The 25401-nt window shown below is 33.9% G+C and overlaps 3 long non-coding RNA genes and 1 pseudogene across 19 annotated transcripts; 3 read left to right on the top strand and 1 right to left on the bottom strand.

The window, feature by feature from the left end:
- The first annotated feature begins 1279 nt into the window (after window positions 1–1279).
- Window positions 1280–2869, top strand: LOC136223453 (uncharacterized). Its single transcript, XR_010685970.1, has 2 exons — window positions 1280–1497; window positions 1843–2869. It is a non-coding gene; the product is annotated as an uncharacterized lncRNA (long non-coding RNA).
- Window positions 2870–8909: 6040 nt separating this feature from the next.
- Window positions 8910–10994, top strand: LOC136222849 (argininosuccinate lyase, chloroplastic-like; annotated as a pseudogene).
- Window positions 10995–13421: 2427 nt separating this feature from the next.
- Window positions 13422–17931, bottom strand: LOC136223696 (uncharacterized). 2 transcript variants are annotated; one of them, XR_010686076.1, is made up of 7 exons: window positions 17833–17931; window positions 16994–17278; window positions 14783–15128; window positions 14527–14685; window positions 13953–14440; window positions 13726–13860; window positions 13422–13637 (listed from the first exon to the last, which is right to left on the bottom strand). It is a non-coding gene; the product is annotated as an uncharacterized lncRNA (long non-coding RNA). The 2 variants fall into 2 exon arrangements; XR_010686077.1 differs by having other exon boundaries at window positions 14783–15108.
- Window positions 17932–18379: 448 nt separating this feature from the next.
- LOC136224466 (uncharacterized) lies at window positions 18380–25131 on the top strand. Of its 16 annotated transcripts, none has more exons than XR_010686448.1 (11): window positions 18380–18522; window positions 18670–18725; window positions 18903–19035; window positions 19164–20466; window positions 21333–21714; window positions 21798–23530; window positions 23611–23672; window positions 23766–23877; window positions 24526–24604; window positions 24682–24820; window positions 24971–25131. It is a non-coding gene; the product is annotated as an uncharacterized lncRNA (long non-coding RNA). The 16 variants fall into 16 exon arrangements; XR_010686446.1 differs by having other exon boundaries at window positions 18900–19035; XR_010686445.1 differs by having other exon boundaries at window positions 18380–18725; window positions 18900–19035; window positions 21333–21393; window positions 21513–21714.
- Window positions 25132–25401: the final 270 nt, after the last annotated feature.

Genomic DNA, 25401 nt, shown 5'->3' with positions numbered 1-25401 from the left:
TTGCTTTGATATTCTGTTTTGGCAATTTATTTCCAAACTTTTCTAATACCTTTTGTTGTTTAAGATGCCACCAAGGAAAAATACAGGTCGAGAACTACCCATTCCGGAGTCTGATGAAAATCAGAATAGGGTCAAGATGAAAACGTTGACGCAAATGCACCCGAGGGTTATGTTGCCGAGACGGTGAGCCACTTGGAAGATATTCATCGGACGATTTTACCCCTAAAGTTGATAATTTGGGTGAATTTCAGACACTATTATAAAACATAAATATTTTTGTGATATCATTACTTTAATGTGCAGTACAGTCTTAGTCACTAATTAAGAAATTTGAAATTTTCCCAAATGAAATTCAGACTTAGTTGTTTTCTCTTCTTTTCTCTATTGTAATATTTGCTTCGTGAAATATTATTTGGTAGTGTTCGAGGACGTAGGAAGTATTGGCCTAACCTCTCAATTAGGAAGGTCGCAGCTCCTTTTTGTTAATTAGATTTCAGAACTTTTTCTTTGAAAATTTATAAAAGGGATAGGGTTTAAAAACACTCCTAACGTTTATAGTAAGAGCAATTTTACCCATAACATCTAAAATGATGCAATTTGCCCCTTAAGGTTGGTAGCGAAGAGTAATTTTACTCCTAACTTTGACAAGTTGGGTCAATTGAAAAAATTATTTATCAAATTATTTTCTCGGCCATAAATCTTGTCATCTACACTTAAACGTGTTCGTTATTTTATCACTCATTAGCAACAGATCACAAATATATGATTAAACAATGATTTTTTTAAATAAAAATTTTAAAAATAAATTGTATTTTGTACGAGTTGGACCAAAAAAAGTCAAATATTTCACCAAATTCCAAAATATTCATCTCCAATTGTATTATTAAATTACAAAAACATTAAATCTTTTTTTTAGAATCAACTTAAATTGGTGCAGAATAATGAACAAATATGTCTAATAATAATGTTTGAACTTGATCCAATTTGCTAAATTCAGGAGTAAAATTGCTATTGACTCTTAATGTTATGGATAAAATTGCCCTATTTTAGACGTTAAGGGTAAAATTGCCCCTCCCTTGTACGAGTATTTTATAAATCCTTTGAACTTGGTCCAAAAAACAAATTGTCATCCGAAATATTAAGAATGTCTCATCATTGGATTTACATTCCAAGTAAAAAGTAAAACTAAAATTGACATACAAAAATGTATTACTTAGATAACACATGATTTTTTATATACCCACTTTGAATGTAATTTGGTGAGTGCATATGTAAACTGTAAAATCAAGGTAAAAATTGGACACAGAAATTTATGAAATCACCACCATGTATTAGATTCTCTTATAAGTTTATATAAGTGTCATACCTCCTTATTGACATCATCAACATCATCAACATTCATAGAAGATATCGAAACCATTTTGCTATTTTGAGAAAGAGAGAGTGATCATGGTTGGTCTTGAATAGTGGTGTTCATTAAGCTGCAAATTTATAAAGGTAAATTTGGTATTCATTTTTATTTTTATAAAATCAAAAACACATGTAGATCTCTATATAGACCTTCAGATATCCTGACTGAATAAGAAAAAACCTCTATTGATTTAAAAATCTATGGCTTCCCCATTATTGCAAAATGCTGCAACAGAAGTTGGGTATAGCTCTTCTTCAATTTGATTGAGATTTTATCGATATTTAGTTTAATGAAATTTCATAGTTCATTAAAATTGTATCAACAGTTTTCACTAGCCCAGTTTTACTGCAAGTATAGCTCTTTCAGTCCCTAAAATCGGTTCCTAAATTTCTCCATGTTGAAAAGGTTTGGCTAATTTGAATTTTTAACAGGTGCAACTTGAAAAGATGAAGAACATGTTGATTGTATTGGCAACATGGTTATTCTGCAACATTGCAATCGGATCGTGTCTGAAAACACCAATTAACTACCCAAGTGTTACATTTACTACCCATCTTGCTAGTGATGGAAGCTACAGGGACTTAATGTCCTCTTTACGAAGAGAGTTAGACAGTGGCTCTAAAAGCCATGATATCCCAATACTGCGAAAGTCATCAGAAATCACAAAAGCTAATCAGTATCTTCTGGTAAATCTGATAAATTACGAATCCAAGTTCAATGTTACATTAGCAATAAGTGTTGTTAATGTATATGTGATTGGGTTTAAATCCGGCAGCAATTCCTTCTTCTTAAGTGATGCTCCTTCTGATGCAACAAGTCTCCTCTTTCATGGAACAAAGCCACAAAAACTAACAGTCAGTACCAATTATAACATTTTGGGAGATAGATCGACAGTTGGACTAGGAATCGGACCATTAAGAAAAGCAATTGATACACTTTATAGCTTCAATGGTGCGGTTACCCCTGCTTTTAAAAACAGTCTTCTTATTGTTATACAAATGGTTGCAGAAGCTGGAAGATTCAAATACATACAGAGACAGATAGAGAATGGCTTAGTAGAGGGGTATAAGCCGAAAAGCGACACTATTAGTCTCGAAAACTCATGGGCTGCTCTTTCTACACAAATCCAACTATCTGGTACCAGTGGAAATTTTAAAACACCGGTCACATTGGAATATGCTAACGGTACTAAATACAATGTATTGACTGTTGCACAAGTTAAACCAGATATTTCAATCTTGCTCTGCAAATGATCTGGAAGAACAGTTGGACAAGAAAGATTTGGGGAAATCTTTGTTGAAAAAGCTGTGGAAAAGTTGCTGCCAGTGCTCTAAAAATGCTTCTGTTCTAGCTAAAAAGGCTGTGATTGTAATTATAAATAAGGTATCAGCATTTTCTGTATGTTTGCTAAGAGTTTGTGTGATTTTAACAATAAAGAAGGTCTCAGCATTTACCGTATATTTGCTCAGTGTTTGTGTGCTTCCTTTAGTTTTATGTTCATTAATTAATAATAAATAGCTAAGCAAATCTATATTATTCATCTTGTCTTTTATTACACTACTCAATTACCTACACTCAATTCAGCCGTAGGAGTTCTCCAACAAAAAGAGTAAGCTAAGTCTACAATTTTCATTTATATTCGTTTTATTTAGAATTTGTAGTGGATTAGGCACTCGCCACGAAACATAGAACAAAATTATTCATTGTTGATCCTCAGTCACAATTTTTCTTGTATTTAAAATATTTTTGGCCTTAATTCGAGAATAATTTAAACTCTTCGACTCTCTTTATTTAAAATTGGTCCTATTTAATTTTTGCACGTGGATGCGAAAATAGGATGTTCCTTTCACATTGCTGTTGAGACTAAAAAGTAATGGAAAGTGAATTTTATTTTTTGAGGAAAATACTTCAACTTACTAATTAAAAGGATCGAGATCCTTAGAAATGGCAGCTGTTAGCCAGCTTGGAATAATAAAAGAATCAAACTCATTAGCATTGGAAAGGGTATGTCGTGCAACAGCATGTGCAACCCTATTCGCTGAACGACGAGAGAAAGACACCAAACAGTGGGGTCAATTAGAAAGTAGGAAATGACAATCATGAGTAATAGTGCCGAAATATGACAAATCAGCAGTATAAGAGTTGAACTTATCCACCACGCGCTTCGCATCACATTCAAATATAAGGTTTTGACAGTTCAGAGAGAGGACCCAGCGTATGGACTGGCGTAGAGCGATGGCTTCAACGATATCTGTAGTAAACAAGCCATCATTCCAGGCGCTGTAGCAGGCCATGAAGCTGCCATCAGAGCTGCGAAGAACGGCTCCCATACTCGATTTATCTTCAGCCATAAACCTAGACGCATCACAATTGCATTTTGTGTAGCTGCTACCAGGTTTTTCCCATCCAATTTCACTCCTAACTGAGCTGCTCCCGGCGACATCCCGCACCTGCTGTTGTGATTTCCAGTCCGCCAAGATCTGCATACAATTTCAAATCTTCTTAATGGAAGATGAGTGTTTTCATTAATGAAAGATGTATAATTTCAAGCATTTGGTGGTTAGAACGCTGAAGGTTAGATGGTGATCAAAACTTCAAATTACACAGAGAAAAAAGTCACATTTTTTTTTATCTGGGTTTGATATTGCATTATTTATTGAAAGTTAGACATTAAGATTGGACTACTATGTATGTGGAATCTCAATAAACTCTCCCTAGTAACCATAGACCTAAATTTGTACCTTATATAATTATATCTTTGCTTATGGCTTAATACATCTTTGCCCATTTTTATTTGTCCGAAAAACTCACTTGCCTCTTTTACTTTGAAAGCTTCCATTTACCTTCAGAACTTGTTTAAAGTGATATGTTAACTCTCTTAAACGTACCTATTAGTCTCTTGAATTTTCTTAAAGTAATCTATTTGCCCTTCTCACTTTTCTTAAAGCGTACACAAGTATAGAAAACTTGTAGGGATGGCAACCCGTACTGTACCCATGAGTACTCGACACTACCTGACCCTAATCGGACTATCCATACACTATATAAAAAGGTATGAGACGGGTATGAGATCAATAAGCCTTGAATTATCACATCTTTTGTTAATAAGAAACAACTCATTATACGTTAATAAAACTTGAAATCAATCTGTGTAGTAAATGTTGGACTAAGATTCCATAAAAGTCTAACAATAAACTTTAAACTCTTTTATTAAGCCGTAGCAAAGAAAGTAAGCTACCTTTTATTAAGATTTTAGTTAATATTTCATAGTCATTTCAAATTCTCTCAATATCAAACGGCTAATTTATACCCTTCTAGAAACTAAATGCCTAAAATCAAATTTTCTTGCCGAAGCCGCCCTCAAGGAATACTGTCCGCCCGACCCAATTATGTATGTCTTTTTCAAATTTAACATTTTATTTTTACCAATCTTATTCTAAAATTATATTCAAAAATATATTAATATTTTTTTATTAAATGATAGTTGATAAAAAGCTATACCTTATTCTATTCTACAACTCTGTTTTGGCTGCACTATGAAATGAAGCTTGAGGCAGCGTCACAAGTAAATTTGCAATTAATGACATTAATGGAACCATCTTTGGACTCCTTTCCATTAGTACAATGTCTTCGTTCAACTTGAAATGATTCCTTACAAATGGCAACTATTAGCCAGCTTGGAATAATAAAAGAATCAAACTCATTAGCATTAGAAAGGGCATGTCGTGCAATGGCATGTGCAACCCCATTTGCTGAATGAGGAGAGTAAGACACCGAACAGTGGGGTCAAATAGAGAGTAGGAAATGACAATATTAGTAATAGTGCCGAAATCTGACAAATCAGCAGTATAAGAGTTGAACTTATCCACCACGTCGTATCACATTCAAATATAAGGTTTTGACAAACCACGGGGTTGTGGTAGAGTGGTAAAGGCTCTTCCTCCCTTAACCAAAGGTCCAGGGTTCGATCCTCGCCTTTGGGAATGGAAAAAATTTCCGTGGCCAGTAGTCCCACCCATAGAGGTGCAAACCAAAAAAAAAATATAAGGTTTTGACAGTTCAGAGAGAGGACCCAGCGTATGGATTGGCGTGCGAGGGCACTACCTAATCCTAATCGTACTATCCATACACTATATAAAAAGGTATGGGATCATAACCGCTACATGTTAGGGTAATGGGACGAGTATGAGAATGCCTCTGGGTACCCGGTACGGGGTATCCATCATAACTCTTTTGGTATATTAAAAAATATTATTGTTTTTTTATATATAAGATGTGAGATTTGAAGCTCAACATTTTGTTCTTCAACAATTGTGTGATACCACCAAACTCTTTTATTCTTATTAATTAAGGTTTAACATGTTCAATTTTTAGATGGGTGATTTATTAAATTTATATTTTGTTAAATTTGTAATTTTTTTGTTTTATTTTTTTTATTCTTAACCGGCAAGGGTACCTACGAATTAAATGGAACTAATATGTAAAGCGTATACTCGTTAGGGTAATGAGACGGATATGGGCAGGTAAAAAATAAACAGGTAAGAGTTTAAGATTGATACTATCCACAAATACTTTGCTAATTGTCATCCTTAGGAACAAAGAATCTATTAAGACTTTCTTTAGTGATTTAAACCATTTTTATTGATTTTTATTCATATTTTAAGTGCAAGCAATAAATAAATTCAATCCTCAAAATGTAAATTTAATGAAAACAAAAGGTAAAACGGACATTTCAGGGCATCCAATAAAGGCACCCCGATTTTCCTCTGGAAAAGCCAAATGGAATGGTCTAGATAAACAACCCTTGTGTGACCCTTACAAAAGTGACATGTTAAAGCACATGGGTTTAACTTAATAACATACAACAATACACAAAAAATTACTATGTTACCCTTATGCATATAGCCTCCTGTAAGACAAAGTAGACATGTGGGATTGATGGTCGCATTATTTCTTAGCGAATAATGATAATTCATGACATCATTTTTTTTAATTGAGGATGACATCATTATCATTCTCGAAGCTTCCCAATTTGGTTTTTTACTTCAAATAATATATAAGGTAAATAATTTATTAGTTCCTAATATATATTTTTATTTTTTTATTTTCAAAAACATATTTAAGGTGTTTATGATTTTGTTCATATTAACCATTTGCTCTTTTTGTCTAGTTTTTTTAGATTTTTAATGGAATATATCTTAGTTTTCAGCATGCCCATAGTAGATACAAAATGATCATGTTATTATATTAGTTTCTGTCTGTCTGTTTATGCCAAATATAACTGTTAAAAATCTAAAAAAATAGATAGAAGAACTAAAATCTTAATATTAACAAGAGATAAGAATATTATAATGTATTTTTCAAAATAGATGATTACACATTTGATTACATTACAACATTGATTACATTACATTGCATTACAACGTACCAAATGCACCCTTAAAGTATATTTCTAGAAAAGTCACTATAGTTCACCAACATATATAAAAATGGAAGAAGCATAGAGTTCATATACTAATAATTTTAAGCAAATATTACTACTTATAAGATAAAATAGTTTGAGCAAAAATTAAACCACTAAATTTTTATTTGCGGTTTGATTGATTTGTAAAAACAATAATCTGATTAAAAAGTTTATAAATATATGTTTGTACTTTCTGCATTTCACAAAATTGAACATTTTGTAAAAAATTATTGTAATTACTATATTTATCGAGAAAATGTGCAATTTTGAGTAATTAAAAAAACTGACATTGCAAATTACACCATATATAAAGTCTAACTTTATAAATTAACTGAACCACAATTATTGTTTAGTTGAAATTCGACTCATAGATTATTTAAGTGCAAACTTCGCAAACCTCAAATCCCTATTTATAAGTTTTTAAACCCCAAGTCGGAAAAGCACCATTTTTTTTCACTGCACTCTTAAAATCTGAATGTCATAGATTAAAATTAACAAAAATTGCCAAAATAGTCAATGGAAGTTACTGAATTTTAGTCTAAAAACATGATTATATTAAAATATTGCATAAGACAAAAAAACCTAAATTGTACATGTAAATAATGACAGGCATACATACCTCATCTTAAATGGTAAAATATATAAAGAAAAAGAGAGTAAATAGAAAAATAAAAAATGTAAATTTACCAAAAAAATAAATAAAGTAGGAATTTGGGGCAACACAATTAAGATCGGTATTTTCTTGCTCCTCTAGAAAATAAGAAGCGAACCGTGCTACTAGACACTCCCCTCTCGGCTGCCGTCTCCACGGCAACCCAATGAAATCACACTCTCTTATGCTATCATCTTCTCCATACCTATATCGGACGACCTCCCTCTCTACCCAAACCAAATTAAATTCCCTTCAATCCTTTGTTTGTTGCCCTCCAAACACTATTGCCTAGGAAAAGTTTGAAGCTTTATGCATTAGTACAGGTTGTTGGGAATTTTTATAGATTACGACAATTTAGCAGAAGAAATAAATTTCAATTTTATTGAATTTAAGAGGTTTACAAGAGGGTGTTCTCTAGAAACTTTCTAGAGTTACAATGAGATAAACAAAAATAGTAGCAGTTGGTGTTTTCCAAAAATACCCAAAATAATTATCTTTACTATTTTTATCTCTCCCCAAAATAATTAGACTACCCTTTAAAATAAACTCTCACAAACTCTCAAGGCACAATTATGCCTCTCTCACTTTACATTATTCCTCTCTCTATTAACTCCCTTTCTCTCTTTTTTCACACAATTTTTGATACTATGAGAAGTATATTACATGGCTATTTATAGCAATGTAATGACCCATTATTATTCAACCAAGTAGTTGAATAATTAAATGTGGTGCCTCCTTTTTCAACAATAAAGGCACTCAATTTAGACTTTTATTTTTCTTTTATTATTATTTTTTATTTATCTTTTTGTTTTTTTGTTTATTTTAAATTAATGCTTAATTTTTTCAACAATCTTCCCCTTAACTATTAATTTTAAAACTTTCATTTTTTTTTTAATATATGATGTACTTTCCCATCATCACCTTGTAAACCGAGCACTTCTCTCCGCAAACAACTTCTCGGAGCACTTCTCACCGAATCGATTTGTTAATGCACTTCTTATCAACCTTCAACTATTGCAGCACTTCTCTCCAAATTAAACAAATTCTTCTTTCTCAACATGATGTGCCAAATTGATACTTTCTTCTTTCTTGTTCATGCAATTCCTAAACTTCTTACACTTGAAACATTTAGGCTTTCCCTTGTGCCAGCAGTTTTTCTCATCATGACCATGTTTTTTGCAATGACCACATTGAAGAATTTCATTTTTTTTAACAAGCAAGGAAAATTCCCTCAACTGCTTGCTCATTTTCTCCATTTCCTCTCTCTATTAACTCCCTTTCTCTCTTTTTTCCACAATTTTTAATACTATGAGAAGTATATTACATGGCTATTTATAGCCATGTAATGAACCCATTATTCAACCAAGTAGTTGAATAATTAAATGTGGTGCCTCCTTTTTCAACAATGCACCCAATGTGGCTCCTCTCAACCTCAAATTGAAACTAAGGAGACCAAACTTTGGGGTGGAAGGTTCGAAGAGAGCACGACTCATAGTGTCGAGAAATTTACTGAGTCTATTTCTTTTGATAAGTTGCTGTATAAGCAGAAATGATCAAGTTTCCACAGATTTTAGACTTTGGTGTTGTGATGCTATTGATAGAATCATCTTGTCTGTTAAGAATCTACAAGTTGCATTGGTGGCTTTAGCTTTGGAGAATGAGGGACTCATTGTTCCTGGTTACACACATTTACAAAAAGCACAACCTGTTCTTTTGCCACATCTTCTTTTGGCTTATGTTGAGCAGGTAGCTATTTCTCTAACAAACTTGATATTTATTTAATCTACTTATACTTCTAGTGTCACTGAAAAGGACTTCCTCTACTCTCCTCTTGTAGCTTGAACGTGATACCAGCCGTCTACTCGATTGCAAAGCTAGGGTGAATTTCTGTCCCTTGGGTGCATGGGCATTGGCTGGCACTGGTCTACCCATTGATAGGTTTATGACTTCTGATGCTTTAGGATTCACTGCTCCAACGAGGAACAGGTATGAAATCAAACTCTTATTTCCTACCTTTTATTTCCTCTAATCATGAGCTAGTTGCTTAAGTTTAGTTATTTCATAGTATTGATGCAGTTTCAGACAGAGATGTCGTTTTGGAGTTTCTTTCTGCTAATTCCATCACAGCCATTCATCTATCTCGTTTGGGTGAGGAATGGGTATTGTGGGCTTCAGAGGAGTTTGGATTTATCATTACCAGCGATTCTGTTTCAACAGGAAGAAGTATAATGCCACAGAAGAAAAATCCAGATCCTATGGAACTTGTTGGTAGAAAGTCTGCTTGGATCATTGGACACCTTGTTACTCTTCTCACATTGTGCAAAGGACTTCCTTTAGCTTATAATCGTGATTTCCAGGTACAACTACAAACTTTTGTTATGCATCTTTGCAAACAAATGCCTTCACATATACTATTCTTTTCAGATATGCTTTTCTTTTCTTGAGACAGGAAGATAAGGAGCTTGTATTTGATAGTGTTAAAACAATTATAGGGATGCTTCAAGTTTCAGCTGGCCATCTTGATGCAACAACACTTGCTTATTGTCTTATATTTCTATGACTTTTTATCTAATTAGAAATGCATCACCCCAATTATATAGCTAGAGTCAAATCTGTCCTGCTTAGTTTTAAGGGCATACAATAGCTATCAACATTTTGCAAAAGTTCTGTGCAGCTGATGTGTGTCAACAATCATCATCAATCAATTTAAAACCTTTATCTCAAATATTTTTTGAAGAGAAATTTTGTCCATATTGTGTAGAAAATACTGATTTCCTTCTCTTGTTCAGAAACTACTCATTGACATTAACTAGAAAGAATAAATTGACGACACTATAAGCTGCTCTGACAAAGGGAAAAAAGGATGATCTCGTTACCAATTGAGATATTTTTACTATAGAGATCATAAGAATAGATGATTCTGGTGGGTTAATAACACAAGCAGAGCCGAGTATTTTTACTATAAGCTAAGCATACTTAGTAGTGTATTGCGCTTGTGTTTCGGCAAGGTTTGCATATTATAGCCGTGGAACACACGTGTACCCAGGCAGGAAACCATATTCCCACTCTGTCTGAATTCTTCTACTTTTCCCCTAAAAAAGAAAAAATCAAAGTTAGCTGATTTTATTGTATGGATGATTATTGATGTTTATTCTACAAATTTAATTGGAAATGGCCACGGATTGATGACTTCAACCTCTTTATCTGCAGGGGATGCCTTTCAGAACTTCCCATGATATAGTTGGAAGGTCTGTTGCCTTGTGTGTTTCAAAGAATTGTCAGCTTCAAGAGTTGAGTCTTGATGAATTTACAAGTATAAGTCCAACTTTTGAGGAGGACGTGTATGAGTATCTTGGGGTTGAAAATGCTGTTATAAATTCTGCTCATATGGTTCGACCGGAACTGCCTGTGTTGCCGAGCCACTTAACTACTGGGTCAAGAAACTTGAAATTAGCATAACTCATTAATTAATTGTCAGATGTCGCTCAGAAAACTAGACCAAAACGAGCAATCAAAACTCGGACATAACTAGCAAAAGGAGAAATAGGGTTGCTGGAAAGGATGAGTCGAATAGAACAGTGCCATATGAACACTTGCCAAGTGTAGTTTTATAATATTTGATTGTTGTTGTGACGGATTGAAATTTCAAAGTAAAATTTGAACACAATCCTCAAAATGGAGTTCAAGGTTTCCAATGTTGTCTAAACATTTGACTTTCAGCGGTTATTGTGTGACTAAACTTATTCACATAAATGAGATTGAGATACAAATTTAAGTTGATTCCGCAATATAGCTTTCCAACTGGACTTTCAAGTGAAACTCATATATGTTGATGTAATTATAATATGTAGGCCTCAAGTTCGATTCACATAGCAATTGCTCTAGTTTGCGAGCATAAAGTTTGTTATTTAACTATAAAAAATTTCAACACTGCTACAACAGAAAATTTGTTTGCTCGCATATAATTCCAATCTTGTAGAGAATTAACTAAAATCCCCTGATTGTCCATCCTCTCATGGTAATGATAACATCCTGTCTGACCCCAACCAAATCAAATTGATTAGCTGATTTGGTGGGGTCTGTGTGGGAATCCGACCCATGAAAGCTTGCCAAAAAATCAACGAGTGAGATCGAGGTATGAATGGTTGCCAAAAAAGCCTGATGGGACGAAGCATAGGCGGGATCATCAGCCATTTATAAAAAAGAGCCACACTGAATTATTTAAAGCAAATAATTCGAGAGATCTTATATTGTTTAGATGCATTTTTCCTTGATGAATCCTAATAAGAATCATCTATGCATATATGTAGAAACTAATGGTTAGTTGTTAATCTAATTTGGATTGTAAGCAATTCCTACAGAAACATGGTGGTGTTGTTATTGCACCTAAACTTGCCAACAAAAAGCTTAGTCTTGGATATTAGGGGTTGAATTTTTCTAGTGTAATAAAAGTGTACGAAAAGGGATATTGATTGAAAATTTAAACGATGTGTTTTTTGACACGGACTTACATGCCAATGTGAGAATAAAGACCTTATCTCTTCCATGTCTTCTAAGACATATACTTATTTTGACAGTTTTTGTTTTAGAATTGAGGATACCATTGCCTTTGATGACTTTCTTCTACTAGAAATTTGGGAATTGAATACTTCTCTCCCACAACTGAGACTTCTAATTTATTTTTTGTACACATAGCTTAAATTCCTTTGAACACTTTCTAGATATTACTATGTGATTTATGGCAATGCATGATATCATATTATGATATGTATTATCATTCAGTTGGTGATACGTTCTCTTTACTGTTTTGTATAACAGAAAACCTAGTAGAGAATCTATTGGGAGATTTTGAATGTGAACTTCAAATGCTTCATAAGACGGTTAGTTTTATAACTCAAGTGAATGTGAGGAAGTCGCTGCTCTCTGCAATAGGCACAATGCATTCCATGTCTAATTTATTTTGATTGATTTTATAAATGTTCTAAGTGCATAATGTGTATCACCGATATGAACATTTAGTTTTATAATACCTTGTTAATCCAAGTTTGGAATTTGCGGGCAGAAGAACCAAAAGGATCCAAGACCATAGTCAACTAGATGTGTTCTGCGCTCCCATACTTACTCATCATCTGACATCCCCTATAAATAACTTTACAATTAGTTATCTTTGGAACTTTAGGTAGGAAGGGATAGATATTATTGAATTGGTTTTCAGTTATTGGATGGAAGATAAATGTCGCAGGAAATACAAAATTCCTGATTTCTCTTTGATAACATTGTTGGAAAGGGTTTGTGATGTCTTCTTGCTTGTAAATAATAATTCTATAAATGTGCATGTACTCCAAAATGCACAAAATTTATTAATCGCGAAGCCATTTTAATGAAACTCAAAAATTGAAGAAGGCAAAGCTGCCCAAAAGTCTACGGTCTTCAAATGGAAATTATGCTCTGGTTCATGGTAATACACTACAACAAAAATTGCCTACGGAGGCAGTTTTTCTTACGTGTAGGGGCGGTTAAAACCGCCCCTACAAAGTCTAGGGGCGGTTTTACCGACCGCCCCAAATCTGTCGCCAAAGGGGACCGGAGCTACAAAATAGCGACGAAAATTATCACCGACGGGGTAAAGAAAATTTAGCAGCGGATATATAGGGGCGGTTTAAACCGCCCCTATTGTGGTGCTGTGGAATACTCCTTTCTCAGCTGAAGGGCAACCGCTCCTATTAGTGATTTTTGCTTTTTAATTATTTATATTATATTTTTTATATTCCAATTGGACACCTAATACTAATTATAGACCAATTATTCAAATTTATATCCATAAAACTTTCAAATAGAGCCTGTACCATAAGAAAAAATTGAATTTTCATACAATGTTAAATTCAACACATTATCCTAAATGGATCCAAAAGAATACATTACAAATGTCATTTCTAAAACTCTAAAAGAAACTAACTTCTACAATCTAAGGCTGTCAGCCTCATCCCCAAATGTTAAACCCCTTGATATCATCTTCATGATCAGATGCCTCTCCACCTGAGACCACCATCATTCAAACTGGGTTGACGATTGAAAAGCACAAAATCCCCATCATTCAAATGCCTCTCCACCTGAGACCACCATCCAATGGTTATCATCAGACCACAAATTAAACACAAATTGATAAGGTAACCTAAACATTAAGATATAAGCGCATGCCTTATAGCGAAGCTCTAAATGACGCTTTTCTTCAAATAACGCAGGTCTAGTCTTTGTCCATCATCCCTTATGATGTATTTTGCACCAGTTTTTCCTGGTGGAGGATGAGGCCCATTCTCAACAAGTTCCTTCAACCTGTTCTTTAAAACAATGGTTCAGTAAACACACTCAAACGCCTAAAAGGAAGACAAACACTGGCTTAAAGCAACACAAGTTAACTTATGGACCTTTCAAAGTTATACGGAGTAACCGTCTCTGGATAGGTGAGATTCAAGGCAATACTCCATGGCACACCAAGCTCATCAATGTTAATAGTGGGATCAGGGGTAATGACTGTACGAGCAGAAAAATCCACACGTTTCCCCATCAGATTACCCCTAATCCGCCCTTCTTTGGACTTGAGGCGAGAGCATATGGATTTGATAGGTCTTCCAGATCTTTGTGTAGCCTACAGAAATAAGTTCATAAGCTAGTTAATCAGTATAAGTTTCTCTGTACAGTAAGATACCATTGACTATATATTTAAGCTTATAGTCTGTCCAAGAATCCATAGCATTGGCTGTCCAGGCAATTCATCGTCAAAATTTGTGGCCACATAAAACTGCAACAACTGCGCAAACTCTGATATTATGTGGGCAGATGCGCCACCCTTCTCCAGCTTTCTGACATTCTCATTGTGTCTAATGATCATTGCCAATTGATGAGTCAAAACATCCTGAATTAGAAAAGACAATAAAGTCATGTGAATCCTAGAAATAGAAAGCATAAATAATGCAAAGGAAGGAAGGAAGGAAGGCTTGCCTCACTCCTGGAGGAGGTATCCATCGTGACAGAGGGCCTCACATGAGGTGGTGGAATTGGGAGGGCTTGAAGAATCATCCAATCAGGGCGTGCATACTTTGGGTTAAACCCTAACAATTTACAGTCATCGTCGCTTATCCTTTTCAATACACCAAGAACCTATTGCAAAAAAGAAGGAAACATTAGCATGACATGTAAAATAATAGGTAAGCAAGCAAAGCAGAAGTTATCTATAATTTTGAATGGATCACCCTACCCTCTCTGCTGTAAGTGTCTGCTTTCTTTCAATAGGTTCAGGTAGCTGTTCTTGGTCATCACTTTTCTTTCCTTTGAATCTTATACTCTGCAATCATCCTCATACCATCAATGGTCAGCTTGGGCTGCTTAGCACCACAGCCACCCCGAGTCTTTTTCACTGTCTCTTCACCAATATCATTACCAATATCATCACCACCTTCACATTTGGTCTTATTTTTGGATGCCATAGAATCAAGATAATGACATACTCAACGTTTCGTTTGAACTTGTCTGTCACATCACCATATAATGCTGATTTTGAGCTTCTTTATTCATACACATTGACTGGAATGACAACTGCACATCTATTAAACAAGAACGAATGGACCAAAATAACAATAAGGGAAGTAATTGTTGGAAAATTAACTATTAATTTAAATCAATTAAATAAAAAGGGAATTAGTGTAAAGTCCTAATTAGTAAGGAACTATATTTGAAATTTTTAAGGGATTGATTTTGTAATTACAATTATAAAAAAAATAAATAAATAAATAAATAATTTGATGAAAGTTGACCACCGAATTTGGTGGTCAACTGAATAATTAATTGTGCCAGCAACTAGTGCTGAAACAATTAATGAGCCAAGGTCATCCTTGGCTTTATAAAAGCCAAGGATACTTAAATTCAAAGAATAGAATTGGGAAAAAAGAAAATGTAAGGAGAGTTGAGATTGTGAGAGGAGGCACAATTATGCCTTTGTGAGTTTTGAGAGTTTATTTTAGAGGGTAGTCTAATTATTTTGGAGAGACATAAAAATAGTAAAGATAATTATTTTGGGTAGTTTTGGGAAACACCCGAGTGCTACTATTTTTGTTTTATCTCATCGTAACTCTAGAAAGTTTCTAGAGAACACCCTCTTGTAAACCTCATAAATTCAATAAAATTGAGATTTATTGCTTCCGCTGAATTATCGCAATCCAGAAAAATTCCCAACAGTGGTATAGAGCTATGGTTCAATGGCAAAGGGGAAGCCTAAATGTTTCAAGTGTAAGAAGTTTAGGCACGTGCAACAAAATTGCAGGTACAAGAGAAAAGAAAGTGTCAATGTGGCAAATCATGTTGACGAAAAAGAATTTGTTTAATTTGGAGAGAAGTGCTCCAATAGTTGAAGGTTGATGAGAAGTGCATCAACAAATCGATTCGGCCAGAAATTCTCCGAGAAGTTGTTTGTGGAGCGAAGTGCTCCGTTTACGAGGAAGTGCTCCAACAGTTGAAGGTTGATGAGAAGTGCATCAACAAATCGATTCGGTGAGAAATGCTCCGAGAAGTTGTTTGCGGAGAGAAGTGCTCCGGTGATGATGGGAAAGTACATCATTGATTCGGTGAGAAGTGCACCGAAAAGTCATTTGCGGAGAGAAGTGCTCCGTTTTACAAGGTGATGATGGGAAAGTACATCATATATATCAAAAAAAAAGGAAAAAAATGAAGGTTTTAAATTAATAGTTAAGGGGAATATTGTTAGGAAATTAACTATTAATTTAAAACAATTAAATAAAAAAGGAATTAGTGTAAAGTCCTAATTAGTAAGGAACTATATTTGAAATTTGTAAGGAATTGATTTTGTAATTATAATTATAAAAATAAATAAATAAATAAATAAATAAATAATTTGATGAAAGTTAACCACCGAATTTGATGGTCAGCTGAATAATTAATTGTGCCAGCAACTAGTGCTGGCACAATTAATGAGCCAAGGTCATCATTGACTTTATAAAAGCCAAGGATACTTAAATTCAAAGAATAGAATTGGGAAAAAAGAAAATGTAAGGAGAGTTGAGATTGTGAGAGGAGGCACAATTATGCCTTTGTGAGTTTTGAGAGTTTATTTTAGAGGGTAGTCTAATTATTTTGGAGAGAGATAAAAATAGTAAAGATAATTATTTTGGGTAGTTTTGGGAAACACCCGAGTGCTACTATTTTTGTTTTATCTCATTGTAACTCTAGAAAGTTTCTAGAGAACACCCTCTTGTAAACCTCATAAATTCAATAAAATTGAGATTTATTGCTTCCGCTGAATTATCGCAATCCAGAAAAATTCCCAACAATAATCATTATCATTGGACCAAAAACTAAGAACAACAAATATAATAAGCCGAACAGCAACACCCAAATGCAGTAGTCTATATGATTGTATCGACATGGGGAAGTGTAGGCAAAGGCAAAGGCAAACCTTGAGAACAGCAACACCCCCAGAAAGCTTTGCTAGTCTTTCTTGCAACTTCTCTTTGCCATAATCAGAAGTACTCAACTCTATTGCAGACCTTATCTTTCTTCAAGGGCCTTCTTGTCACCAGCACCATCAAGAACAACAGTGTCGTCCTTTGACACCGTAACCTATCCAAAGACCCATTTGCATCATTTCATACACAAGAAACTTTGCTTCATCATGAATGCAGTAACCCAAAAGAGAAATTATGTTCTGATGACGAATTTTGATCAACTACTCCTTCACATTCTGCACTAACAATTAACAATTGAAGTTGGAATAAAGTAGTTCCTTAGAATTTCTGCCCCAAAAAATAGAAAACAAATTCAATTTCAATTGTCAGTATCATCCATCATTTGATGTCCATGATCCACTAATTCCTCATTTAACATTGCTGCAAATACATTTTTTTGGGAAGATTAGTTTGCTCTTAGAAGAAAAATGATCTAAGTTAAAACAACCAGTTTCATGACCCACCAAGGAGCATATTTGCAGCAAAAGAAGTGTTGAAAAGGGAAAAGCAAATTCAAATGTTATTTAAGAAAAAAAAAAGCAATGCACAAAATGGAGCATATTGATTATTTGATAGCACAACTCAAGTTTCATCTCAATTGAAGATTATTTGGTAGCAAATTGATTTTCTAGAAATGTAATTGCAAAGATTAATGAACTGTTTTAAAAATTAGGGAATTAGCTCTTGGAGGAGATTTAATGAACTGTTTTCACGATATAAACTATAATCTGGAGGAGATTTAAAATCCTAAACATTGAAAGAGTTAGAAGGAATGAACTAGAAAACTTACCCAAGGGTTGAGATTTCGGATCTCCAGCCGGAGAGAAGGCGTGTCACCGTCAAGAGAAAAAGCAAACCCTAGACCATCCATCAGAGAGCATTCACTACAAAAAAAAAAAAAGTGGGTTTTACCAACACTTTTCTACCAACACTTTTATAAAGTGTCCATGGATCCAACTAAAAAAAAGCCCAAAGAAATTAGGGAAAATTACACAGAAATTCAATTTTTAAAAACTATTTACAACTATGTCAATTCATAATTTTGGATTATATCAAATTAGTAAAATCAGTACTTTTAATATATTTTAACGATTATAACTTATAAATTAGAAGTCTAGAATATATTTTCTAGGGTTTATGATTTATGAATTGAAGTCTAGAATTTTTAAATTATGGTGTAAAATCATAATATATAGAGAATAATGACATATTAAGTATTAAGTTTGGTGATATGACTTAGTTATAATTATTTACTTAATTATGATATTCAAGAAATTAATTATACAGCAAAATATTTTCCTTATCCAATTTTTACCTTTTCACTTCCACTAAATTCTTTTCCCTACTTCGCCGTCCTTTGCTCTTATACAGAAATAAAAAGTTTTGTGCCGCAAACCCTATCTATCCATCCATCTCCGATTCTCCCTCTCACTCGCCACCAGCCCGCGCCGCTGCTCATATCCGAGATCTCAACCCTTGGGTAGTTTTTTGTTCATTACTTCTAACTCTTTCAACTTTTAGGATTTTAAATCTCCTCCAGTTATAGTTTAGATCGTGAAAATAATCTCTTCGTTTTTTGGGTGGGTTGGGGGATTTTACTCCATTGATTTCTGATTTGGCCACGAAGGTTAAGGAGGAAACCATATCAATCGTTGATTTTTCTAATTCTTCTACCTGCAAGAGGTAATTCCCTAATTTTTAAAACAGTTCAGTAATCTTTGCAATTATATTTCTAGAATTCGAGTTCGAAAATCGTTATTCTGAGGACTATAATGTGTCTGTCTGATTGATATATTGGAAATGGAAATTACTGGGATGCATTCATGCCGGAACTTAACTCCAAGGTTCCATTTCCAGCAGTTGTTTTGGGGAAAAAAGCAGCAATGAGAGTGAGAATAATCACGTGATAATGAAAAAACAAAGTACCTGTGGACGGATCCTATCAGGGCAGAGCACACTTCAAGTTGGTTCATAAATATACTTATTAATCATGGTATTTTCTGATTCTGTTGGTGGTTTTTTTTATCTGTGTCTGTTTTTCCCCTTTTGAGAATGTTGATTAATTTCAAATACTTTTTCATGATTGATGATGTTGAATGTTGATGTTGATGGTCACCAAAGATGCATGTGGTTGTTTAGACATTTCAAGTACTCAAGAATAATATACTGCTTTTGAGGATGTCCAATTAGGCAAGTTTGTAAAAATTCATTTAGCATACATGTTTTGCATCTTAAAAATCATGGTTTGATTATAATTTTTGAGAGTTCACTAACATCAGAGTGCTGTCTTTTCTATAAACAATTGCCTGACAACTTATAATAGGTTTGATGAGTTATTTTTTTGTTGTTTCTCCTACAGAGACAAGAAGCACTACAAGAAAAAGAGGTTTTAATGACCGAAATTTAATGTGGGTATAATTTCCACTCATTAGAAGTATGTTCTCAATACATTTAATGAGTGGAAATTTTACAACTTTACTATTAAGGACTAGAATATAAATTTTTGTTCACTTTGACTACAACTCCACTCATTATTTCTTAGTACTGAAAAAATCAATCATTAATTATAAAAAAATCCACTCATTAATAACCTAACTTTTCATTTTTACCGCCTATCCACGAAATTATTCCCCCCAATTATTTTGAGGACTCAAAACAAAAGAAGTATCCTTATGAAATTGGATAAACCTAGGGCTTCTGACTCGTCTTCTCACTTCATATTCGACCTACGGTCTTCTCATTCCCATCTTCGAACATAGTTTGGGCTTCTCACTAGCATTGACGTTCCTGTTCCACCTAGCTAGGTCTGGGTTTTCCTCCTTCGCAGCCTCTCTTCTTCCTATCTTGGTAATTTCATTTTTTTTCCTGTTTTCATTCATGCTCTCATGTTTTCCTGTTTATAGGTTTAGATTCAATGTCTTAATGAGCTTGGTTTAAGATGAGCAAACTTTGTCCTGAACTCTGTCTTTCAGATCCGGTTTCTTCCTTGTCTCTTCGATTTGTTGATCAATTACATGAATTTGTTATATCTGCAAGACCGATTGGAATTGAATGTTGATTTTATGCTTGTCTTTATTGTTCTGAATTTCCGGATTTCTTGCTTGCCTATATTGCAATCTTGGTTTTTGATCTGTATGTAGATTTCTTAGAATTAGGTGTGGTCATGATCCCACACTTCTTGGAATTGATTTCTTGATTCTGCAGTTTAGTCTATAAGGGAGCCTGTTGGAGTCCTCTTTTTTTGTGGTCCATACTAAGTAGTTCTCCAACGGTCCCTTTTAAAACTTTACTTTAAGAAACCCCTCTTAATCAAGTAGGGGTTTCACATTTTTGCATTGCAGGTCAGACCAAAGAGAATTAATTTTCCACGCATTTCTGCTTATCTGGGATAGGTCAGCTATGGCGTGTATAAGGCTAAACCAGAGTAAGGCTTGTAATAAGCTTTTTTTTAGTTCAGCAGTCCCATTTGGCTAATCCTCTCTATTAGATTTTATTCATGAATTAATAGTACAGTATAGTTATTCTTTTGTTGTGTGACCATTGTTTTGAGCTTGTTATCACAGGCGTTTTGAGTGATTTTTTTATTCAATATTGTTAATTTTCTTTTTACTATACTTAATTATTTTGATTATTCATATTAAATTATGAGTACTTTTCCATTTCCTACTATACATGTTAATGCATCATACTTGATCTAGTTCATTAAGTGAAAGTTGTGACTTTTGCTATTTTAATTCCATGACTTCTCAATTCTCACCATCTGTAACCAATCCCAACCTTCAAAAATCGATCTCTGGTCATCTTAACTTTAATTTGCATTAATTGATGTAATTAGCAAATTAATTAGTGGCCTAAAGGATAACATTGAGGTACATTATCTTGTTAATATGTGGTGTATCATAATTAAAATGGCATATTTTGATGATAGTGGGCCAGTGCGTCAAATAATATCGTCTGAGATATTTACACCATTTGTATTATTTTTCTGAAACATACACATTATATAGATATTCTTTATGTTCAGTTCACATGTTTTCTTTTAAGAGTGTGTAGCAGTGACCATTGTCATTTATCTGTTAAATTTGGATATGTTGCGTTTCAGCTTCATATTTGTCTGCACTATTATTTGTGCTAAACTTGTTAGCTTTTTTTCCCTGCTGCCCCTTTCTACCCGAATGTACTTGGTTTTTAGCTTCTCCCATTCTGGGCATTGGACTTCATAATATTTGGACCAGCAATTCTAATTGTATTCCTTATTCGCTTCCTTACCGATACCCATATTTGATATAGCCACTGTGCTTGGATTTCTTACCAATTCATTGAACTTTTTCAACAAATGGTAGTGTTCAAGGTAACCCTCAAATTCTTGTAAAATACGTTGCAGACTTGAAGTTAACAACTCTGATGCAATTATTATGTTCGACATTAGAGAGCTATAACTAACTATACAAATTTGGTTGTTCTCCTTAGGATGGTTTGAGCTCTGCCTACAAGAAGTACATAGAAGATAACGGATTGCCTCATCAATCTTATACAGGAGATTGTGTTGCACTCTTTCGGTTATCCAGAACTTCAGTTCATAAGAATAATGTTATTCAAGTTGATGTGGTATGAACCATAGTATGTGTGTGTGTTCCCCCCTAAGGATAATATCCAGTTGCTCTTGGGACTAGTAAATATCTAAATCAACCATCATTGTATTCACTAGAAAATATAATTTTGCTAATAACTGCTACATATTGTGTTGTTTTCTAGGTGGCTACATGTTGAACTCTACATAATGTTTCCTCCTGCAATCTGGCAGTTCATTTTTTCGCATGGCATGGGACTCAAAGTGCCTTTGGGCAGCAGTTAGCTGCAAAAATTCCTGAGTTTTTGAAGGTTGTCTTCTTACTCATCATTTCTGTGCAGCTTTTTGTGAAATACTTTTTGTCTTCTAAAGTGTGTGTATACTGCCTTGGTATGACCAAGTAACCTAAACAGTTGCTTAAGTACCTTAAAGATAAGGAAATAGAATTGCACCCTTTTTCACTCTGAAAACAAAATTCATTTTGGCGCCCCTTAAATAGTTATTGACAAGTAAAAGTTGAAGCAAATATCATAATAGACTCTGCGAACCTTTTTTGTATTCTATCCAAACATCAAAACTGTAATATGTAAAGAATATTTGTGAAACTTAAAAGTTCTTTCATACATAGCTAATTCTTGTTTAAGTTTAAAGAAGCGGATCATGGTGTTAGAAGTCATTTACATAACTATATTTTGAATAATTTTTGTCGAGATGACTTATTAACAGAGGATATTATGATACTTGATACACATGTTGAGCTGTTCATTTGGGTTGGTTAATTACTCTGGATCCCAAAGAAAAGCAGAGTGATTTTGACATTGGCAGGGTACTACTTAAAAACTGTGTGCTCTTGGGATATTTATTGTATGAGGAATGAGGAAAATAGATCCAATAGCTTAATCTATATGAATATGAACTGAAGTTGAGTTGAGGTGAGCAGCTATTCTGTCACATTGTTCTTTTAACAGACTGTATTTGTTTCTAACAAAAATACATAGAATTAGCTGCTTCTCTTGGGCGTTTGTCCCCAAATGTGCCTCTTTATAGAATCACAGAAGGGAATGAACCATCATTCTTCACAACATACTTTTCATGGGATCATGCAAAAGCCTTGGTAGGTTCTACATCAGCATTTTTATTTTTTCAAGTTTTATAAAAGTCAAAATTTATATCTATGTCATAATAACTCACCTAGTAAAGTTTAGATTGTCTTGCTTTTAAATAAGTTTGAGCATTTCTTGGCATACTTCATTAGCATTGGTGTTAATGTTTGAATGAGTTTGTATATATGTTTAGTTGACTTTGTTTAGTTGAGTGCTTTCTAGTTTTTCAGATATAAATTTTGTAAATGTTTTGGACAAAGTTGGTATCATTTCTTTAAGTTTCTTTACTACAATTTGTAAGAAAATATTTGAAACTGTAAAATGCTCTGGACATAATAAGTCGAAATATATATGATATTCTAAAACCTATTAAGCCTCCAGCAGCTTTAAACACAACATTAGAGCTGTTTGTTTCATGTTGCTTGATGCAGTTGCTCTTGATCTTAGGAAAACAGAGCAATAGAACAGCTTGGCAAGGATCATGCTGTTGTTGGTATCTTATATTGAATCTCTCAACTGTAGTACCTTGGAGCATTTAGTTTACGGTGTCCATTGTATGCTAGTTTACTATTCTCTTAATTAAAAATGTTTTATTAGGGGGGATAGGTAGCATGTAATGTAATGTCCTTATGTTGCATTTTGCTAATTAGATAAGCAGTTAAGTTTTATGTGTTTTAATTATAAGGTGAATCATTGGATTGTCTTGCTTAAGTTCTGTGTAATGTGGATTTAAAAACACAATGGCTTACATGCTGATATTGGATATTCTCCAATTTTAGGGATAATGTGCAGCATGCCTTAACACAAGTAATTGTGTAAGTTCGTTGCTCAATATCTAGTACTTCTCCTTTGTGTTATATTTGTGCTCAGCATTTACGTAACTGCGCTTGTGCAGTTTCACTTCCACTCCCAATAAGGGTATCAAACAAGTATTATTTGGGGCATGCTCCCGTTAAGGTATGTTGAATTGCCTCTTTGTTTTCTTGTTATGAAATGAATCATATCTTCAAAATTCTAATTGTACACTGAAGTTTGGGGGATTGGAAACAGGTTATGAGGATGATATGGTGATGTTGTAGTCAAGGCTTTGAATGACTGAGATTAAGTCGTTGCTTGGGTGGAGAGTGATTTACGTTTGGGTCGGCACAGATCTACCGCCTTGGTCCGACATCACTTGTTCAACTCAAAGAGATTATAGAGTTCACACTGAATTATAAATTACTTGCATCGGATTCTTAGAATTTGTTAAAATTTTTCCTTAAACTGGAAATGAGAATGGGATTTAATGTTATTACTTGCAGGGAAGTGTTATTACTTGTTGGGTTGTTTCGTACTGCTGTTACTATAATCTGTTGGATCTTACTAGGCTGTTTCAATTTAGGATTGGGTTTGTGATTTCATTCAATTTAGAGTAGCTCCCTTCAATCCAAATTATTATAATTATTTTTAATTGGATATTTTTAATTTTTATAAATACTTGTAGTGAGTGTATTCTTAATCATTATAAATACTTCTAATTAGTGTATTTTCCATCATTATAAATACTTTTAATGAGCGTATTTTTAATCATTATATATAGTTTTTAATGAGAGTAAATGTCCACACGTTGTAAGTTAATAATGAGTGGAATTATTCCACTCATTAATACTTTTAGTAAGAAGGGCTTTCTCAAGGGGAAAATTCCACTCATTAAAAACCTTTAATGAGTGGAATTGAACTTTTAGTGATGGTTTTTCCTATCATTAAATCCATTTTTTCTTGTAGTGAAGCCTTGGTGTTCATAATAGCTTATGATATTCTATTTGGGCAGGTATGTTCTGTTCATATTCATGGTATGTCACATTACATATTGTTTAAAGGTGTGATAACTGATAAAGGAAAGAGACTCAGTAAGTAGCAAGTTGGGGATTTTGTCTTTTATTTCCTGTATATATGATGGTATTTTGAGTTAGATTGAAATATCTAGGAAGTTTCAATGCTTGGTGGTGCTGCTGAGAAGTTTATCAGGCGTCATAAAAATGCTCTCCAGTCAGCTCTGGCAAAGCTTGTAGTTAGCAAGGAAGTCCAAAATGTTGATAGTTTGATTGCTCTTTATCATCCCTCTGGTACGTTTTAGATGTTCTCTCTCTTTCTCTTTTGCAAGTTCTGCTCCTAAACATGATTATCTTTTTCCATTTCTTAATTACACTTGATTTTTTTTATCGTTACTGGTTATAGCACCATTGACTGCATTTGTTTTTTCATTTCTGCTGCAGATGTTTCGAAACCTTGTTATGTTCGTGTAAATACCTAAAATCAGATGTAGATTCAAGTTACTTCCTGCGACCTGCATTAGATTTTTGGATGATCTTATATCTGATGGATGATTTTTGTGTAAGATCTTATAATTATCAATAAAGTTAAATCATGCAATGAACTGGGCAACATTGTTAAATGAAAGGGAGTGTTCCGTTATAACTCTAATTTTGACACCATTGAAATTTTTGACAAACTGAGTAGTGAAAGGGAGTGTTGTTAGTTATCATAAGAATTGCACTTACTATAATAGCAACAAGTTCAACTAGTGGGTGCTCAAAGCCCCTCCTAACCCCCCTAGCCCATACCTGCACCTAATTATCATTCAGAGAATGTGATGTGAATTGGGGAAATGGAAGAGGGAAAATATGAAAATACAGAACAATGGTCA

Source organism: Euphorbia lathyris, chromosome 3, assembly GCF_963576675.1.
Source record: "Euphorbia lathyris chromosome 3, ddEupLath1.1, whole genome shotgun sequence".
Lineage (NCBI taxonomy): Eukaryota > Viridiplantae > Streptophyta > Magnoliopsida > Malpighiales > Euphorbiaceae > Euphorbia > Euphorbia lathyris.
This window is presented reverse-complemented; position numbering and strand designations above follow the sequence as displayed.